This window comes from Anoplophora glabripennis, unplaced genomic scaffold (genome assembly GCF_000390285.2).
Source record: "Anoplophora glabripennis isolate ALB-LARVAE unplaced genomic scaffold, Agla_2.0 scaffold577, whole genome shotgun sequence".
Classification (NCBI taxonomy): Eukaryota; Metazoa; Arthropoda; class Insecta; order Coleoptera; family Cerambycidae; genus Anoplophora; species Anoplophora glabripennis.
The window spans coordinates 248,024-269,856 of record NW_019416705.1 but is presented as its reverse complement, the minus strand read 5'-3'; positions in this window follow the sequence as shown (position 1 = coordinate 269,856).

The following is a 21,833-nucleotide window of genomic DNA, read 5'->3' as shown; positions in this document are numbered from 1 at the left end:
CTATGACGTTTCTCAGGACGGGTTAAATCAAGTCCGTTTACACCCACTAAAAAAGCATTTCCCTATTTCCTACCAAGTGCAAAAGACAGAGATAGAATATAGATCGACGTTCAGTGTAACTCNTAAATCAAGTCCGTTTACACCCACTAAAAAAGCATTTCCCTATTTCCTACCAAGTGCAAAAGACAGAGATAGAATATAGATCGACGTTCAGTGTAACTCGGTTTCTAGACGATTATAGATTCTATCGATGTGCGTAGCGAGCGGCACAAAGATAAATAATATTGAACCATATAAAAATCATTTTATATTTTATACGCATTATGGTAATAGTGTTTTTATATTATGTCTTAGTCACTCTTTATAATTTCGACCGCGGAGTATAGATGAGTGGTTTGTACGTTCCCACCTTCGCGCGTAGCTATCTAGATTGGGCTAATACGTTGCTTGTTTTGTAACAAAACTGTTTACAGAAGAGCTATTTCCCAGGAAAACACAGGGGTGCTAACCACAGCGACGACGATCCACCCGATACCGCGTTTCTTTCCCTTTCCAACTTTCAATCTGTCAATGGCCCTCTGAGTTGTTAATTAGAAAATTATTTTTAAGGTTTTTTTGTCTCTGGCGGGTTAAAAGGAAAAATCGGGTGGGCGTTGGGTAGGGAGAGGGAAGAATTCATAAATTACATTCTGACGATGACGTCCGTCATTTTTAGTGACGCTCTTTTGTCGTTAGGGATGGGCATTGTCGGGGAAATTTTATATTAAATGGGGTTGGTTAAAACCTTGCTATGACTGAATATCTCCCAGATGGCGTTGTTTGTATATCGCTGACACTGTAATAATAAAGATTAATATATTCGAAAGTAATTTTCTAAAGTTTTACTATATGATCTTTGAAGAAATTGCGAAGTGATAATTATCAAGTGTTTCGCCTGTTGTTACTAACGATTGTTTTTATTTTTTGTTTCTTCAGTGGTTTAGATATATTTCTGCAACGGAATGCGCCTCTGCGTTTCTATATCATATGCAGGTTGGAGGCAGAATATTCATATTATTATTCCCGACAACATTTCCACGGATTCATTTATTTTTAAAATGTTTTTCTAGGTGCAATCCGAGAGTTAGAAAATCTGCTGCTGTGAATTAATATTCAGTACACAAACGCACACGTTGCGATGCTAGTTTCAGTTTGTTTTCACGTCGATCCGTATCTAGCAGACACCGTTGATTGCTTAACCGTCATTCGTAAAGAACAATTATTCTTTTGCTTTAAAGATTATTATTGATTATTATATTTGAACGATGTGGACTTTTTCTGGGTCAGCAGAAATTACTTGTTTTGCAGATGGTAACAGATTTAGATCTTAAGCAAAACATTTTTAACAATGTTCTGAATTGCATAAAGGTTTATTTTTACAAAATATTGGCATGTCACAAGTAAAGGGGTGCTGTACAATGTAATTGTGTGATTATGTTGGAATTCGATCAACGAATCAGGAAAAACTGCTTTTGGTTTTCCAAGTTTTTTGAACATGTGTGAAACCTTCAGTATAATTTTGGGATTTATTTTCCTTCAAGTAACGACGGTTTCAAGGTATTGAAAGGCCTCCGCTTTGGTTACTGAACCGCAAGATCCCAGAGTTGATGTTCGATCACAGGGCAGGGTGGTTCCGTGAATTCTCCGACGTCTGGCTGCTCCGGATTCGGGCGATTAATGACTGTTGATTGTCTCGTCGTGGAATCTATTATTTGAAATTTATATAAGAAAAAATACGAAATCCAGATGTCATTTGCTACGGTTTGAAGTGCTTGGAGTGGTTCGAGGCTTTGTGGACAGTTTCGGCAGCTGAATTCGAAACAGGTGAATGTTTCGATTCCGCTCAGCGCAAACTGTTTCATAGAGATGATTAGCCAGATGCCTTCGGGCATACTTTTGACTGGTTTATCCGAGGGTGGGCGCTCTGCAAATGGCTTCATCAATCAGATTAAAAAGTTGAGTGAAATTCGGGATTGCGACACTACATTATTCATTTTAAATATATCAATATCATTTTTGTCTAAAATTGCATTTTGAATGATAATACGCTATTTTACTAAATTGAAAATCGTTTACTAAAGTGGCACTTTATTACTTTACTATACCAGGTGGCTCACATTGAGTGTCTTATTAGATTATTTCAGAACCTAGTTCGATTTCAATTTTGAAAATTGGCACACTAGGGTTTTTAGGTGTGCTCTTTTCAAAAATAATAATTTTGTTCCTGTAACACTTCCGGTTATACCAGAAGTGGACGTCAACTTTGTTATTTTAAATGGGACACCCTATATATATTATTGCATTTTCGGATTCTACGTGAAATTTGAGGGTCACTTTATTAAATATTCCCTATAATCTCCTAGGGAGTTATAGAATTTGAGATATTAATTTTTAAAGAAAAGATTTGACAGATGCAAGGGTCTCCGGAGATGCTAGTAACTCTTTTCAGGAACGTGATATCAAGTGGATTATTGGTAGCCGTTAAGGGCCTACGTAAATTACTAAATTATGGTATACCAACAAACTAAAACATTTAATACTAGGTGTTTCATTTTTGCTGTTACATTTTGATAACTTCAAACAACAGCTATAACTTTGTTAACTTAAATGGAACACCCTGTATTTTTTTACTCTGCCGTATGCAGATTGAAATTTCCTTTCAAACTATAAAAGCATTGTTAGGGTTGCCGTTACTACTTTTACAGATATTTGCAATTTTCTATTTTTTGCAGTTTTTTTCGTATCAGAGCTGTTGCCAAATTGGTAATGACCAGAAATACTCCAAAAACAATTGAAATAACTTGACATTTGTCAAGTTACTCGTCAAATCATTGTTGTGTCTGAATATTTTTGCCGAAAATTTAAAAAAAATGCCTGCGGATCGTTTAAATTATACCTACTAATGATAATTATTTCAATTTATTTGTTATTTATGGACAAAATGACAAAATTTCTAGAACATGTAGAGAATTTGCTGCTTTGCACATTGTCTATAGTAATGTCAGTGTTAATAAAAAACAGTTTGACAGAAAATTGTTTATTTAAATATTGGAAACATTGTTATATAAACCTACAGTGTGTCCAAGATCAGAATGGGATAGCATTAGGATCTATGAAACGGTAAGAGATACGAGGTCGATCAAATTAGAAAAAAGTTGTGTTTCTTATGCAGTTTAGAAAGTTTTAAAATTCCGGGTACTTCCGGAGATATCCGGAAAAACCCAAAATTTTGCAAAATTGTTTTATTTTTTTCCTGGCTTTATTTGAAAACGAATTTTAAAATAAATTGCATATTTACATTGCCACACTGACGTTTCGTCTTCGAGGTCATCATCAGGTTATTTTTTTTTAAGTACGTCGCTGCTATTTTCATGACGACAAAATCTAGTCATTTTTAATTCTGAATTAGATATTACTATTGTAATTGTAATTGTAATTGTAATTTACTATTGTAAAAAGGTTTTTAGCTTGTTGCAGTTATCATTTAAAATTTTTCCTGAGTACGGCTCTGAACGCTTTCAAAATATCTATTGGAGGAAGTCATAACAGTATAAAAGTTAATACAGTACAAAATATTCAACAATTTTTTTTAATCAATAATTTTAAAAAGTTGTACCTACCTAATAAAAAAATAATACGAATTTATAAAATTTTGTATTATTTCTAATTAGTATTGCTAATAGCAGTAAAAAAATCGTTGAATATTTTGTGCTGTATTGACTTTTATACTGTTATGACTTCCTTCAATAGATATTTTGAAAGCGTTCAGAACCGTACTCAGGGAAAATTTCAAATGATAGCTATAAGAAGGTAAAAATCTTTTCAAGCGATTACAATAGTAATATCATCTAATTCAGAATTAAAAACGACTAGATTTTATCGACATCTCACTTTAAAGCTTGAACTTTATTTTACAAGATAGATAAGTTACATTTATTAATTTAAAAATTAATGGCAGCTTAGAAAGTTGTGAAATTTCAACGAAAATGCTGGTTTTATTTGTTTATAAGGCTTTTTTTATTATTCAACTTCGATGAAAAGCCAAAATAGTTACCGGATACTGTTCCTCGCATCCTAACAATCATTTCATGCCTTATAGTTATTAGTTTTTCTTAATCAAAGCCCGTGAAAAAGACGCGCGCATACGTTGAGAGCCAGGTACACGCGCTCGATCGAAATCTCAGTGCAAGTGCACTATATACTTATGTCAATCTAGTTATTAAACAATAATTACAAATACCATTCGGCTTTGCAAGGAGATCTTACAAACTATTTGATCAATTTTGGAAATTTTGGAAAAGGTAAAATGTAGTTCATTGTAAATTTCATTGTCAAGGCATTAATAATCGGCAGTTTAAATATTTAAAAATGTGATGTTTCATTTTATAGATTACTTAGAAACCCTATCGAAGCAAATATTAAAATGGCAGAAGCATATTTAGTTAAAGTCGTAAAGAAAGGTACAAGCTGTAAGAAGTTTGATGACCTACGAGTATGGTCTTATCGCCATTCAAAACGCTTTAATAGAAGAGCTACCTCCTAAGTGCGTCAATATAACAACTGCACATTTCAAGGTGTATATGTATAGTTTATAATCAGGTAAACTGTTTAAATAGCCACGCTACAAAATTAGACCCACACATGTTCGGCTGGATAGATGATGGGGATATGCTTGCTCTAAAAAAATACAAATATTGCTTCCTCCACCAGATGAACTTATCACTAATTGCACATGCAAAGTATGCTCTAGAAGATCATGTGTTTCTGTGGCTGCAGAAATTAAACGTTCCTCATTTTGCTATTGCCAAAGGCAAAGCACCTGCAAAAATGTCTATAATGTGTCCATTATTAAAAAAGAAATAAATTTATTAAAATCTCTAAACAATTGTTGTTACTTATGAAAATCTTATAAATGTCAGTAATTAAACCAATTGTTAATGCTTTTTTATGATTTAGTCTTTATGACTGTTATTAACCATAAAACTAATATCTACTTATAAGGCATGAAATGATTGGTAGGATGCGAGGAACAATATCCAGTAACTTTTTTGGCTTTTCATCAAAGTTGAATAATAAAAAAAGCCTTATAAACAATAAAAATCAGCATTTTTGTTGAAATTTCACAACTTTCTAAGCTGCCATTAATTGTTAAATAAATAAATCAATAAATGAAACTTACCTATCTTGTAAAATAAAGTTCAAGCTTTAAAATGAGATGTAGTGTGTCTCAATCCGTCCAATAGAACCAGAGATATGGTAAAATTGGTGTGCGCGGAGACGGAAAATGTAAAATATTTGCACTAAATTTGCAATAACTTTGGTTAATGTTAATCTTTTTCTAATTTTCAAAAAAATATATGTTGGTTATAAGAAAACGTAACTATTAACGCATAAAAAAATGTACTAGCTATAAAAATAAACTTCTTACAACCATTTAAACATTTAATTTGTTAATGACAATTAAACTTACAATTTTCATGCTTTGCGACCAAGTTTTTTGGATTCAGGAGGTCAAAATACTTAAGAATAATTGGTTTGCAGCCGTGGCACTCTGATTGGCCACGGAACCCTATCTGGCTCCTAGACTAATAGCTTATAGTTCAGTATTCGATATCTAGAAAGAGAATTAAATTTCTGATGCACGAACAGGAACTGTTGTCGTTGCTTGGGGCTACACACTTTTTTCCGTCACTCCCGCACACTCCAGCCGGATAACATCCGGATTTTTCACGTTTCAATTAAAATCCTCCACTCGATATCCCCTACCTGAAAAACAAATCCCTCGGATCCGGGGAAACACTTAACTGGCCGACACAAAAAGCCGTGTCCGAACTGCCCTGTCCGTCCCACAGCTGCTGACGCGCCGTGTCATCGCTTGATACATTGTTCGTGGCTCGGGCCCCACAATAGACCGCTGCCGGTGAATAGGGAGTCGTCACCGGCAATTCCGGACAGTCGGCACTTTCTGCGCCATCAATGATTCAGCTTCGTCAGCGGGAGGGTCTCGCAGGTCTGCACGAGTCGATATCTGGCGTGGGGACGCCTCGTGAGACTGTGTTTTTTTTTAAGCTTAACTGAACGGCTTTATGCTCGTCGTAGCAGACATGTCGGTTGGGATTTAATAAGCATTCTTTGATTAGTGGAATAGGAAACTCCGTCTTCCTAAGACTGTGACATCATCGAAATTATCTTTTCGATGTTCATCATCATATGAAAGTTTTCATTTTCCTCAACAACTTTTATTAAAACAGCTTTTTTGTATCTCTTCCTGTTCAAAAGATATTAAATGATATGTATAGAGAACTGATTACTGATTTTATCAGCCTTGCCACGGAAAAGAAGATTCTTTCAATGTATACAGGGTGTAACTTTAAGTGGGGGTCAGTTTTTTTAGGGGTACGTGTTCCCCTGAACATGAATCTCAAATTATTTTTTTTATCAATTAAATTATCCAGTTGTCCATGTTGTAATAATATTAGTAAACAAAATATCCCTCTTATTTCTGCCTTTCGCAGTTGTAATATGAATGAAGGTGCCTATAATAAACTAAAATTACCTGAATCACACCAAATTCCGCATTGCTGCACTGCACTGCTAGGCAATTTGTCAACAACTGAAATTTATGGCCCAGTCGCCCAGTGCGGCTGTGTTTGTACGCCGTTTGTCCGCGCGCACAGTCTTCAACTGGGCGTATACATACAGACCAGATCTGTATATGGGTATGGCTAAATATGTAAATATGGGAACAAGTTTTTCAATTATTTCAATGTCGAGTTGCTGTGTAGCGACCGAAAATAGTACATACCGCCTAGCTCTTTGGTTTTCAATTGAGGTCAGAAACACTATCTAATTGTAAATATTTTTTTTAATCAACCGATAAACAAAAAACTAATTAAAAATAATTTTGTGAAAACAGATTAATTTAATATTACAACCACTTATTATTTGAAAGTCACCATATTTATTTCTATGTTAATGTGGACAAAGCGTCGAACTCTAAAAAACGGCTGTTCTGTTGCGATATGCCTTGCCTTTGAAGGCGCGAAAGAGCTGACTGACATCGCACCTGATTAAAGCAGAAATGACAGAAAACTACGCTGCTTCATTTAGTTACATATTTGTTTAGTCTTCGACTTTATTGGTTTGAGGAAGGTTGTTATAAAAATCAAGTGAGTAAACAGATTATTTATTTATTTTTGAGCATTTCATTTATCATTATTGATTACTGCTAGAGTTTTCTGTTAGATTACTTGTTAAATACTGTTTCATAGTGTCTCTCATTTAAAATAATTAAACCTTAGTTTTTGCGGGACGGTAGAGCTGGTAATGAACACCCACTCAACTAAATTAACGTGCCAAACCTCACGGTGAGTGGTGTGGAGATTTGTTTTTTAGTAACTTTTCCTTTAAGAATTAGATTTAACAACAATGCACAGCCCAGTTCCTAATTGTACATGCCCTGCGACTAAAGCGTGCCGTAGTTTGAAGTTACACTAGCTTGCCCAGGAGCGGGGTAAGAACATTACGAAAAAAAAAGGATAAAAAAAATAAGTTTTTAAACTATTGATACATGTTTCTGAAGGTCAAAGGAAGCCTATGTAAAAATATTACTCCCACTCAGTTACACTGTCTATAAACCAGTATTTATTGATGTAAATCATTTGCGTGCTGCTAATTTTGAATCTTACCGAACTTCCCCAAAAATCAAAATCGTATCTACTTTTTCATTGAGTATTCATTTTTTAATAAAGGTAGTAGATTTGCACAAAAATAATTAAAACATATCGGTAATACAAACATTGAAAGTAGGTATTTTGATCAAGTCTCATTGATACAATCAGTGACAGATTTGATTGTACCATACCAGTATTTTTCTCTAAATATTGTTCTCAAGATGTGCATGTAAATAAACGCCTTAAAAAAATGTCTGCTTAAGTATTCGTAATTTTGAAAAATTAATTTATTTCGCAATCATATCCGCTGTTAAAATACATGAGATATTGAGATTCACCCTGTATATTTGATTGTAATTGTGTACCTTTCCCACAAGCAATAAAATGTGCTAACTCTAATTTTCGACATTATTTCAACTTCAATATTTGCCGTTCGACTTCGCCTTTTCTTTGATCCCAGTCGCCCCCACTAACAAAAGGCACAATTAGCCCCATTCATCAAGCCCATTTGGAATTAATCAAGTGGCTGTTCTCTAGGATAAGGAGCCGATCTACAGCGAAGATATCGAGAATCCAAGTCGGCGATAAGGACGGAGAAAATCTGTTTCGAATTATCAAGGGGTCGATCCCTTCGGCTTTGATGGATTGTAATAACTGCAAAAACAAGGGAGAACACATATATATCCATAATCTCACAGATCCGACAACAATAATATAATTGTAGCGACGCCTTGTAAATTTTGTAGAAAGGGCTATGGAAATTGGAGAAGTTTGTAGAATAGCGTGCAAATTACTTGGCTTTCATATAGTTTAAGTCGTTGATTAATCTTAAGAGAGATTTTTTTATAAATGAGATATTTTTTAAAAAGCTTGACATGCATTTATGTTGATTCGCATCGAATCTGGTTTAGTGAATGTCATAGATAATGCGCCTTACCATAGTCAAATCATGGAATGGTTGAATGGAGAAGATATTCAGGCCGAGTATGTATCCCATTTACGTTAAACTCGTTATGTTAGAAATAACGTTTGTAAATAACATGACGGAAACGGCCGCTATTTTATGTTGTACGTAGGTACCTGTTATTTACGAGTTTGCGCTCTACGTTGTATTTGTTTCATGTTTCATAACCTAAAAGAACTCTTTTAGTTGTATGTGTTTTTGTCTTTGAGTCGGGTATTTATAATAATTCTGCATTATTATTATTATTATTATTAAATATATCGGTGAAATACATTCTCAAAGTTCGCCCCTAAAAACAGTTTTTTCTAAATATCTAGGGTTCTAATCAATATTTTAAAATAAAACAACATGCAAAATTACTTCTTATAAAAAAACAGATGTTTCTTTAGTGATTTCGTGTTTGGGTTTTTTATATATAAAAAATTTATAATTGTTAAAAAAAATTAAAAATATAACTTATGTAAACAAATTGGCAAAATTAAGTTCTCTTTTTAGGGGACGAACAACCCCATAGTGAACGAAAAATGTCTACGATTAGAATTAACATTACAAAATAAAAAGTTTTTACTTTTTCTCTAATCATACGAATAATTTGTTCTATTAGCCTCAAACGGATTTAAACGGATACAAACTACCCCTCATGTTCACCCCCAAAAACAGTATTTCTGTGACATCTCGGGTTCTATTCAATATTTTGGAATGAAACGAAATGGAAATTACTTCTTATAAAAAAAAACAGATATTTCACAAATAATTTTTTCTATTGGTCTAAAACAAATTTAAACTGATGCAAGCTACCCCTGATGTTCATCCCTCAAAAACAGTATTTCGGGTTCTAATCAATATTTTGGAATGAAAAAAAATGGAAATTATTTCTATTGAGCAGAACGAATGATTCATGAGGAATCTTGTCTGTAATCTATAATTTTAATGAAAATTTATGAAAATAAATAATAAAGTATAGTTTTAACCGGGGGGTGCAATCTCTAATATTCAGTCGGCTGTGACTCGTCCTATTGAGTAGAGGCCGTTTTCATTTTGCTTAATCAAAAAAAGTTTGATAGGGCCAATAGAGGACAAGATATATATAAAAATGTGTTTTCGGGTATGAACATTAAAGATGGTCTTCACCCTTCTTTACAGTTTTTCCGCAGAAAGAAACAAGTGCCCAATATTTATTTTTCTACTGTCTGTTTGTGAAGCATCAAAGCTTCGTGCTTAAAAGCTTAAAATTCGAGCCACCAATATTCTTTTTATTTTTGGATTCTTAATAAATATTTCTGTTAAATTTTAATAATCTCAATCAGTATAAACAGAAAGTTTTGTATCAAAAAGTACAGAACATAATGTCAAGGGTTGCAAACTTGCTTTTTAAATGAATAGCTAATGGTATCGATTAATGTTGGTTTTATTTTTTATTTGAATCAATTACTTATTTCTCTTTTTTCTCGTGTATAATATACTCACCTTCCTAATTTTAATTTCTAGAGAATATCGGATAGTATACCTTTAATTCTTTTAGTTCGTTCGTTTAATTCGTTTAGTTTGCATCCGTTTAAATCCGTTTTAAACCAAGAGAAAAAATTATTCGTATGATTAGAGAAAAAGTAAAGACATTTTTCGCACACTAGGAGGTTACTAGGGGGTTGTTCGCTCCCTAAAATGAGAAATTATTTTTGTCAATTTGTTTACATAAATCATATTTTTAATTTTTTTGAATCAATATGAATTTTTTATATATAACATATGTTTGAAAATATACTTAGTTTTCCTGAAATAAAAAATAAGGGTTGCAACCCCCAAACACGGAATCACTTGTGAAATATTTAATTTTTTTAAAACAAGTAATTTCCATTTTATTTTATTTCATTTCAAAATATTGAGATGTCACAGAAATACTGTTTTTGGGGGTGAACATGAGGGGTAGTTTACATCCGCTTAAATCTGTTTGCGGCTAATAGAACAAATTATTCGTATGATTAGAGAAAAAGTAAAAACTGTTTATCTTGCAATGTTAATTCTAATCGTACAGACATTTTTAGCACACTAGAGGGTTGTCCACCCTCTGAAAAGAGAACTTAATTTTGTCAATTTGTTTACATAAATCATATTTTTTATTTTTTTTTAACAAATATGAATTTTTTTATATATAAAAAATGTTTGAAAAATATAGTTTTCCTGAAATAAAAAATAAGGGTAGCAACCTCCAAACACGGAATCTAATGTGAAACATTTGTTTTTTTTTATAAGAAGCAATTTCCATTTTTTTTACTCCAAAATATTGATTAGAACCCCAGATATTTAGAAAAAACTGTTTTGGGGGCGAACTTTGAGGATGTATTTCACCCCCTAAATATGTTTTTCCGTCGATCAAAAAAATATGTGTCATTTAATTTTTTATGTTCTACAACCGAGTCTACAACGTATATAAAAATATTGGAAATCGGAGAGTTCGGGTTGGGGTAGTTTCCTTGTTAGATCCTTCTTCGTTCGATTTAACCTAACAATAATAATTTTAGGGTAAATACTTACCTAAGTTACTTAAATTTTACAACTTACTTTCGCTGTGCGTTTATAAACCCGGCAAGTAAATGTAAATTTAACAAACCGTTCATTTTCATTAGACAAATAACATGTACTTTAAAATACAGCGACACCAAATTCCTTGCCTTTAAGAAAATCTGTTATAATTTAAGATAACGTGTTACAAACTATTTTATGTCGTACTTACCCGTTATTTACGAGTTTGCATTTGTTTCATGTTTCATAACTTAATAGACATCTGTCAGTTATATGTGTTTTTGTCTAATACTGACTCTTGTTTATAATAATTTTGGATAATTATTAATAAAAATGTCGACACAAAAGCGTCTTCAAAAAACAACAAAATTGCAATACGATTATTTGCTAAAAATGGTCTTAATTCCTCAATAACTTGCACGTTATATCTGAACAGTTAACGTTAACCTTAACGTTTAACCCTGAAATAACGTAACTGTTATTATGAAAAAATGGGATACATACTCGGCCTGATTGAATAAAAAGATGCGATGTTAAAAGTACAATTATGTTAGGAATTGCGCAAAAAGAAAAAAGAAAAAATACGTTACTGAAGTATTACTGTATACATACTTTAGTATAAATAAAATTTGTAAGGATAATATAGTTTGGAGAAAAATTGACATATCTGTTTGTTGTTCTATATTCAGTAATTTTTGGGGCTCTCTAAAATGATACGCCCATGGAATTTCTACCTACTATTTTGGATCTGGGAGCCGCTATAACATGAAACAGTTCATTAAGTCTGTTGTGCCTAAAAATAATCTTCCGAACACAGAAAACGCCCTGTATAAAGCAATTTTCCTGGCGAAATCGTATTTTCCTTAAAAAATCATGCCAAATTGAAAAATCCGCATAACAAATAAGTGGAGTTCTTTTCAGTCGCGCTCGGAAAATATTTGTCTTCCCACGGAATGCTAAACATCCTTTTCCTCTCTGTCGGAGCGGAAAAAGTGCGTTTAAAAAATGGAAATGGTAAATCAGGCCCGCGAGGACCTTCCGAGACTGCGACCTGGCGTCGAGCTAAGACGTGACGCGAATTCTGTTCGCGGGGAATAAAACAAAACTGATTTATATTGGGCCGGGAAGCCGAAATAACTTTCCAGCCGGCCGGTTGGGAGATAAGGCGTAACTTTTTTTTAACAGATTCCTCACTTAATAAAAAAGTTTCCCTATAAGTCATTTTCGTGGCGTTGCCGGGGCTTTGGGGAACTTGGATGTAATGAACTGACCAGAAAACTCCATCGGATGCTTTGGTGTTGGTTTTATGGTTTTTGCTGTATCTAGACAATGGATCTGCCGGGGAATCACCTCGAAAATTTCACTCAAACCTTTGTTTAACACGAGGGAATTACTTTCTAAATATTTTTTATTATATCTGAATTAAATGAAAACTTTTTTTTAATTTCACTGCCAAAATTCTACGGAGCGTTCTTCTTCTCCCTGAAAATAATTGATAATTATTTGTTTCTCAATTATCTAAAAACCAGTAAACTTTACGAATAGGTACTTTACAAGAATACTTTATTGCCACAAATTGATTGTACATTTTAAAAAACATTTAAAATTATTTAAAAAACCAGTGGCGTACGATTTTTTTTTCATAAGTTGGTTGTTTAAATAGAACACCCTGTATGTTGTTCTATATTCTGATACACAATTTTATTCTCTTTTGAACGGTATCAGGGTTCCCTATACCTATCTCTTCTAGTTTTGAAGTTATCTACTATTTATTGTGTAATCACCTAAAATCATGTAATTTCTTGCGAGGATAGCTGTGGAATATTTAGCAAAACTTCAAAACAAACAACTAAACTGTCAATTTTTTGTTAGTCTCTTGCAGTGACAGTTTAATTTAGTGTTTATAAGAAATGGAAAACAATACATATTCAAATGCTGATATTTTAAATTTATTATTCATTCAAGGACGTTGCAATGGGATTATAAGCAGAACATGCATTTAATGACATATCCAAATTTGCCACCAATCAGCAGAGAAAAAAGTTAAGAAGAATGTTAGCAAATCAACTAGAGTATGGTTGAATTTGTGCAGAAAGAATTTTACCAAAACCAATAACTTCAAATGAAGATAATGTAATAAATGTGCTAGCCTATTTGAATGTTCGTCCAGAATCCTCAACTCGTGCCGCAGAGCATGATTTAGGCATTTCACGAGCGTCCATTCACAGGATGCTAAGAACTAATGATATGCGTCCATACAAATTTAAGCTACTTTCTGCTCTTCATCCGGGTGACGCCGTGCAACGTGTACAATTTTGTGAAACCATGTTAGTGCGATACCAAGAAGATCCACAATTTTTGCAACATATTTCATGGAGAGACGAGTCAAAACTTACGTAAGAAGGTATTTTTAATAGACATAATACTCATTTGCGGTCATTTGAAAATCCTCATGTTATCCGGAAAATAAACTTTCATAATAAAAAAGGTCCTTACTTCCTTAATAATTACCCCACTGGAGTGTATTTTGGAATAAATTACACAGGACTACAAAAAAAATGTGTGGAGGGTTCCTTGAAACCTGTTTTGCCCCATCAGTCAGCGTTTTTTCTAACCTCAAAAAACATTTGAAACTATGAAAACCAACAATATCAACCTTTAAACCATATAACCCTATACTTTCATAACTCAATAACCTTGAGAACGATAACCTATAATTCTAAAACAGATAACCTGAAAATCTATAACCTCAAAACTCATAAATCTCAAATTCCAATAAACTGCAAACACAAAATGAGCAAAAAAACAAAAAACACACGCAAAACTGAAACCTCAATACCAGAGAGTTTTAACTTTATAATTCTATACATCCATCACTTCATAACCATAAACCCCATAAACCCCATAACCCTGAAGTCCCATAACCCTATAACCCCAACAGCCTATAAACCCAGTAATACAAAACCTCATAACCCTATATCCCAAAACCCCGTAACCCTACAACTCTTAAAAGCGACAAAAAAATACTTTGTACAGAGTTATGGGAATGTGGAGTTATGATATTAAATTGTACAGGCTGGTCCATTTTCGATGGGAATTCAGGGTATTTCAGAAACTACTAAAGATATGATAAATCTGACACGACGTTCTCGAGCTCGATTTTCATGGCAAACTCGACTGTCAGATCGGAAATTTGCTATCTTCATTTGTTTCTGAGTTACAGGGCGTTTCTCGTTACTGTCTCATTTTTTAACATGTCTGTATCTCAGCTGTTAAATAAGTTAGAGTTAAAGTGAAAATTGCTCACGACTAATTCTTTAGCGTAGAATTGAATGCCGGTATTAGATTTTTAGTAGATCTTAAGATTTCGGAGTTATGACCCAAAGTTATATTTTTTTTAAATGGAAATCGTAGCTGATCATGACATAAAAAAATTGAGATTTTTTTTTGCTTTTCTGCAATATATTACATGCTATAGTTATTTTTACAAACAAGGGAGATACGGGGAATAGGAGACCATGACCTAGACCACCACCGAGAGAAGAAACAAGGAATACTCTGACTGCAGATTTAACTACGAACAGTCGCATATTTGTCGGGCTATTAAAACTGTAATATTAAGTGAATATAAAATTATTGGAATTCCGGATTTTATTTTAATATTTATTACATCAGAAGTACAAGCACCGTGTGGACGTTCTTGATTTGCAACGTTTTCATTTCGTTTCGACAAAAAAAATATTTTTGTAGTATCTTTTTTGTCAAAAATTAGAACAACAAAAATATAAGATTTCTTTGAATTTGCATTTAATAATTTAATCATATTATTAATCATATTTAGGTATATCATTTTTAATTTTTATTTTGGAAAATTATTTATTACTAGCTGTTTACTAGGAATTGCTGGTATAATTAATTCAATGCAAATTGGGGCATGTAGCCCATAAGAGTAGTTGTTTCTCGCAATATTAACAGTTAGGAATCATGTTCGTGGGGAAAGAACATTGTAATACATTTTTTTTTTGTGAAAATACTGTAATATAACAACCCTGGGTTCGATCGAAAAAAATAAAATATAAACGTAGTTGTGGCCAGAAATATGTGATCGTCATGAGGAATCCCTACGTTGTATACATCTATTTTTGATTGACCGGATGGCGCTGGCTACTAACTTTAAAGAGGGGAAGTATGTTTTAATTTTATAAAACAAAAGCAGAGTAAATACACTTAACTTTATTATTTACGTACAACAGTATTCAAATTAAACATGTGACAATTAGAAAGATCAACAAAAACATTAACAACCATTTAACATAAAATGAGAGTGCCAGGCTCACCTAGAGCTCCTGTGGGGAAAGAGCATGGCAGAGAAACCCACGATCGTTGCTCTAACTACCCAAATATAAATACAAAACAATCGCTAACAAAAGGCATAAATTAATATCCTTTGCTACTGACTGACTTATTTAATGTGTCACTAAATGTCACCTCACTCGAATTTGACATACACACTTCCAAGTAAAACTGAAGAGGTTTGGTGTTAGTTAGCCGGCAGGGCCGGAAGGTAATAATAACAACAATAATAACAACAACAATAACAACAACAATAATAATAATATGCTTCATTTCTCCTGAGACATAATACAATGCATGGAATACGTCAAGTAAATACAATAAAATTCAAGGTACTGGAGTCCCATACGGGAGTCAATCCAGAGCAATTCTTTTTTGGTATTATTCTTTTTACAGATTTATTCCTCACGGGCGAAAATGTTAGTAAATTCTTATATGCGTATGACATAAAGTGAGAACAAGAAATCAAAGAACAACGTAATCATGATAAAACAAGTTAAATGTGAAACAAAGGAGTTGTTATTGCAATATCCGGACAGTAACGACAATATATACATATTTTAACATGTAATAAATAATGAGCAAACTTTAATAATAATTGTAACAATTTTACGTTAAAAAAATATACGCCCCTGAGCATAAGACAATGAAGGCTAAACATATACAGAATTTTTATCATGAAACGTCTATAATCATCACAATCATAAGATTACATAGAACAACAATTAACAACAAAGTACTTAGAGAATAATTACCTGCTAACTAATGCCGGTTAAACACTTTTGATTTTTCACTACTTATATATTTTCACCATACACCGATCGTCTTACTTTTCACTCTGCGCTATCCTCACTTCCACTATCTGGGCTTCCTTTCAGAATTCCCCACCTAAACGTTTGTTTTTTGCGCTTGCTTCTACCAACTGTCATTTGTCAACTGTCAATTACGTTTTCATTATTATACAACACCCATGTAACAGGTGACGTCGAAGTTGATACGATAAGTATGGTTTTGCATAATACAAGAAAATATTTTCCATACAAAATAAATAGCCATAAAGGCCGATTCTCATTAGACGAGCAAGAAACCGGATCGGCAACGGCAGGGCACATACTCGGCATGAGCCGAGTTTTCAGAGACAATTCACACTGCGACAGACATGCCGTAGGTAGTAGTTCTCTAGCTTTGTGAAATAATGTTCGCGACTTCCATTTTGGTAAAAATTGTTCTAATCTTAGATGAAGAAGAGCAAGAAAATAAAAATTCCCAAAAAAGAAAAAGACGTTTTTTTAAATTACAAAATTTGATTGTTAAGAAATCGTGTTTGTTTTAATATATCTGTATAGATTAATACATGTTTAGTAAATATACCTGCCTTATTGCAATTTCTCGCGAATTTTTTTCCATATCATGTTTTTGTAGTAAATAACCTCATTTTCTCTGATATATTCAATAAGAATTTCATCTTGTTCTGACGAAACTCAACTAAAAACCCTGTGATTGCAAGTTGACTGCCTGGAGAGTATTCACACTTGCCGGAACATGCACGGCACATGCCCTGCAAATATTCTTTCGGAAGAACGTCGCGTGGAAAGTCTGTTGCTTGCCGAGACGCTGCACGTATGGTGTGAATTACACCCCTCAAAACCCAGAAGATACAATGGTTAAGATATTTTGCCGAGCCGGTGCTTTGCCTGTGCCGAGCACATGCCTTGCACGCAACTGAGAATCGGCCTTAATAATGCAGTAATTTGTTACCTGGCATTTTTTCCGCATAGAAAAAAATATACATGTTAAAGGTTTTTAAGATAATATTTTAGCCTCCAAGGACTTAAATTACTTGAAACTCTTACTTACGTAAAACTGTATCAAATTTGGGAAGAGCCGTACAGGCACTGCAGATTTACTGTTAATTTGAAACGGTCCAGGAAAAACCGTAGTGGAAAACTTCAGTTTCAGCCCGACCTAAATTTTTCAGCTTGCCGCATGAAATCTCCGCCATTATTTTTAAAACTAATACTTTTAGTGTGTGAAGTTTCTTCTGAAACTTGTGAAAGAGTCCCCGAACAAAGGCGTTCATCGCAGAAATCGTTCCGCGGCCGAGAGAAAAATTGCGCTTCGGCGAAAAAAAATTAAGTACCTCCCCGACCGCTGAAAACCTCCACCCTTTCATAAAATCCTTTTCAATCCGTCCGAGGGCTTTTCTTCCGCGTGCCGGTTCTAAGTCGGCGTGTCCCCTTCTGCCATTATTCCCGTTCCCGGCGCCCATTCATCGTCTTTTGTTTCAGTTATGATCGCCACGCAGACCGACATCATACATCATGGCAGGCGGTATTGATCAGGGGAGTCGCACAGCGCGTGCCGCACGCCGCTACGCCGCGGGCTGATTGTGAAAAATTGCTGTTTTTCCATTGTCGGGAGCAATTACCCCGTTTATGAATGGTTCCCGCGTACAATGGGTCGGTGTTTTCCTCGCGGCGAGAGGGTCTTGTGAAAAAATATGCAGAATTACTAAAAAAACCCTTACCCGGTCATTCACGTAACATTCTACCTCCTTTTATCTTTTTTACCTTTCTATTTCGAAAAAATAGTAGAGACCAATGTTGCGTTTCTGAGATATTGTTGTAAAACTGTGAAGCGAACTTCAAATTTCGCTTCAGTGTCCAATCCAAACCATCCCTACTTCCAACCGACCAAGGCAAACCGCAACGTTTGAGGACAACGCCAGATTGCGAGAAGCCATATCATGGTAAAGATCGCCCAGGTTTCAATGAGTTCCCTTTCGGCGCGATTGAACGTCGACTTTGGTCATACGATCCGAAGTTAAAGTTGCGAACTTGTTACCTATTATTAGGGCTGTTAGAACTGAGCCGCGCGACATAGGCGTGCGCGTTATTTATTAAAAAGCAGCAAATTAAATTGTCTATAATATATCAACATAAACACCAACGGTTAGGAATTAATTACGGAATCACGCTATTGAATTGCGGCTCTTTCTGACAGCCTTACTTATTACTACAGGGCTTTCATAAAACGATAGGCAACCAATATTACATTTCCCAATACAAATTGGTACTCCATAAAAATTAAAACACTGAATCAGTCTATGGCACCAGTGGTGTAGATATTTTATTTTTATCAATGGAAAAGGTAATTTAAGAAAGATTTCATTTTAGCTGTTTATTTTGATGTATTAATTTAGAAATTTACATTAACTCAGAATTGAAATGAAGAAATCCGGCTTACACCTGGATAAGTCAAATTCAAAATGTTTATAAAAAATTTTATTTATTACATATTGCATACATCTTGCCATAAAATTTTTATGTCACAGGTAAAAAATTAGTTATGTTTACAGTTGTTCAAATTTAAACTAGAAGTTTCAACAGCTGGAGAATATAAAAAAGTCACAATAGTTTTGTTTATCTTAGGATAGGTTTGGAACGTTTGATGTCTTCACTTCTACTTTTTCCGATGCTGTTAACAAAGTTAACATTCTCAACGCACAATTATAAAGTGTTTTGGTGAGTGGTATTTTTTTGTTTAGTTTTTATTATGAAAGCTGTTCAAAATGTCCACCTTCATTTTCTACATAAATTTACCCTCCGTTTCATGCAATCGAGAACACGTTCCAATTCATTTGGCGTAATGAATTCGATTTAATGGCGAATCGCTACTACTAGGTCTTCAAGTGTGTGAACTCGCTGCTTGAAAATATTATTTTTTATACGCCCAAAGACATATAAAGGTATAAGATCAGGGGTTCGACTATGCCATAATCCCCAACTAATAATTCGATCCCCATAAAATTCTTCCAAATATCTAACCGTTTCTGCTGTAGTGTGAGCTGGTGCCCTATATTCTTGAAAATATCCAAACCATAATTCGGCATCATGCATTTGCTCTAAAGGTTGTCGTAAAATCCCCCTATACTTTTCACCATTTATCACTTCTCGAAAGAAAACTGGTCCTATTATCCGTCTCCTTGAAACGGCTACCCATATACCAATTTTTAGAGGATGTAGCAAAGTTTCAATAAACTCATGTGGGTTTTCTGTAGCCCACGTTCTGTAATTTTGGTTGTTAATGTAACCTGATAGATATACCCATGCCTCGTCCGAAAAAAACGTCAAAATCAATTAATCATTGTTGTTCAGATTTTCATTGAACCATTCACAATACCGTATTCGTTGGTCGTAGTCAGGTGGATGCAACTGCTGAACAATAGAGACTTTGTATGGGTGCATGTGCAATTCCTTCCTTAAAGCCTTGCGACACGTTCCCACAGAGGATCCTATCGACAAAACAAATATTCAGAAATCTACATTAGCTTTAAACGATATAAATTTTTATTTTTTTACACCATATAACAGTCTCAAATTTGTGCTGCTTCATTTTGTCTACATGATTCTGCTGCAGTTAACACTGTAGACTCACATTCTCACAACGTTTTATGAGAATTTCAGTTTAATACACACAGAAGTTCACTTTATTAAGGCTTTTAAGTTAATTATAAAGATAGTTTCAAGTATTTAATGCCTTTGCTGCTACTGATATACTGTTGACCACCTAGAAAAGAAAATTATGTAAAAACCTTACAATTTTGACACAACCACAGATAAAATCTATTTTATTTAAATAAAACCGCCAACTTGATTATTTAATCTTCGCAACTAAATTGTTCCATAAACGAGTTTCTATGCACAATTTCCGACAACATTCCCTGCACTACCGATTTCCTCTCCCCTCTCACGAACCCCACTGCATTAGTCTGCGCCCCATCCGGTGGCGCCGTGACAAAATCCTTCGAGTTCTTAAATTCAATCAGGGAAAATTATCGGCACACCCCCGAGCCAGGCCGCCCCATTCCGCACTCCGCCACTCTAACTCCGTCCGAGGAACAGGTACTTGCTTTTCCGGACGCAAAAAAGGGAGGGTCTTTCTAATCCCTGAACCCCAAAAGTTCCGGCCGTCGCCTCGTCACAAAACAAATTGGGATTTGAATTTCAGATGAAGCTTGTTTAATAAGGGAGTTGCACCGGAAAAAAAGGGTTACCCGGATACGGTCGATTTGCCATCGTAAACATCTGAAAGTGTAAGATGATATCAGTGATGAGAGTTGTGACATTGACAACGTATTTGCGTATGTGCACGTTTGAACTGAAGCAACCTCTATAGGTCTGTTCCAACAAGAGTCAGGGATTGGTTCCGAACCGTTCGAAATATTTGACCAGCTAAGTTCTAAATGTGTCTTCAGTGAATATATCGCAAGAATTAGTTGGATGCACATTTCTGACGGTTCGAAACCAATCCCTGACTCTTGTTGGAACAGACCTTATATCTACGAACTGTTGATTTACAGGGTGATCACAGTTTAACACAAAAAGAACTATGGGATGTATAATGGATATGCCCCCATAAAAAAATCGAGAAGGTTTAAATCAAGAGACGGCAATGGCCATAGTACCGATCATCCCTGTCAAATCTACCGCACTTCTTTGCTTTTATTAAGGTAATTATTTTATCGAAATTAAGAGGGTGCACTATCGTCCAAGAGCCACCCACATTCGTTGTAGAACAGCTAAGGACCACACATGTTGAAAAAGACTGATCATTTCGAAGAAATGATCCACCTGATATTCTTCCACATTATTTAAAATTTGCTCCCAAGCTGCTATACTTCGATTTTGTACACTCATAAGACGAATGTAAACAATAAACCACGGTAATAAGAGTGCTATGAAAACCACAGTAATACTTCATAAATAGCATTTGCAAAATCAAATCTGTTGGAGTTACTTGTAGGGGCGCGTGCAAAATCTTAAGATAAACACAATTTTTTTTTCTTGAAACCTGTATACAGGGTGGGCCACTAGTAACGCCTCGGTCGCTAGGAACCAAACGGCAAATGTTATAGAAACCTGTTTAGGTGGCTATGTGGAGGATGATTACGGCTACATTTTAAAAATATTTTGAAATATACAGGAAAAGCGTACCATATCAAAGTTATGTATTTTTAAAAGGAACACCCTGATTTTTACTGCATTTTTGAAAGCACCGTAAAAAATAGGTGAACTTTATTAAAGGTTCTGCATACCTAGGACTTACAGTTTGTGAGATATTTTAATTTTAGTGAAAATGCAGGCATAGCGTAAAAATTTAATATTAGCAATAAAAAAATAATTTTAAGGAAGCAGCTTTGGAGGGTCTATTTTAGATCCTTGAAGTTATAAATTGTTATATTTGTCGTCACTTAGTATTATACAGGGTGTTCAAAAAACTGC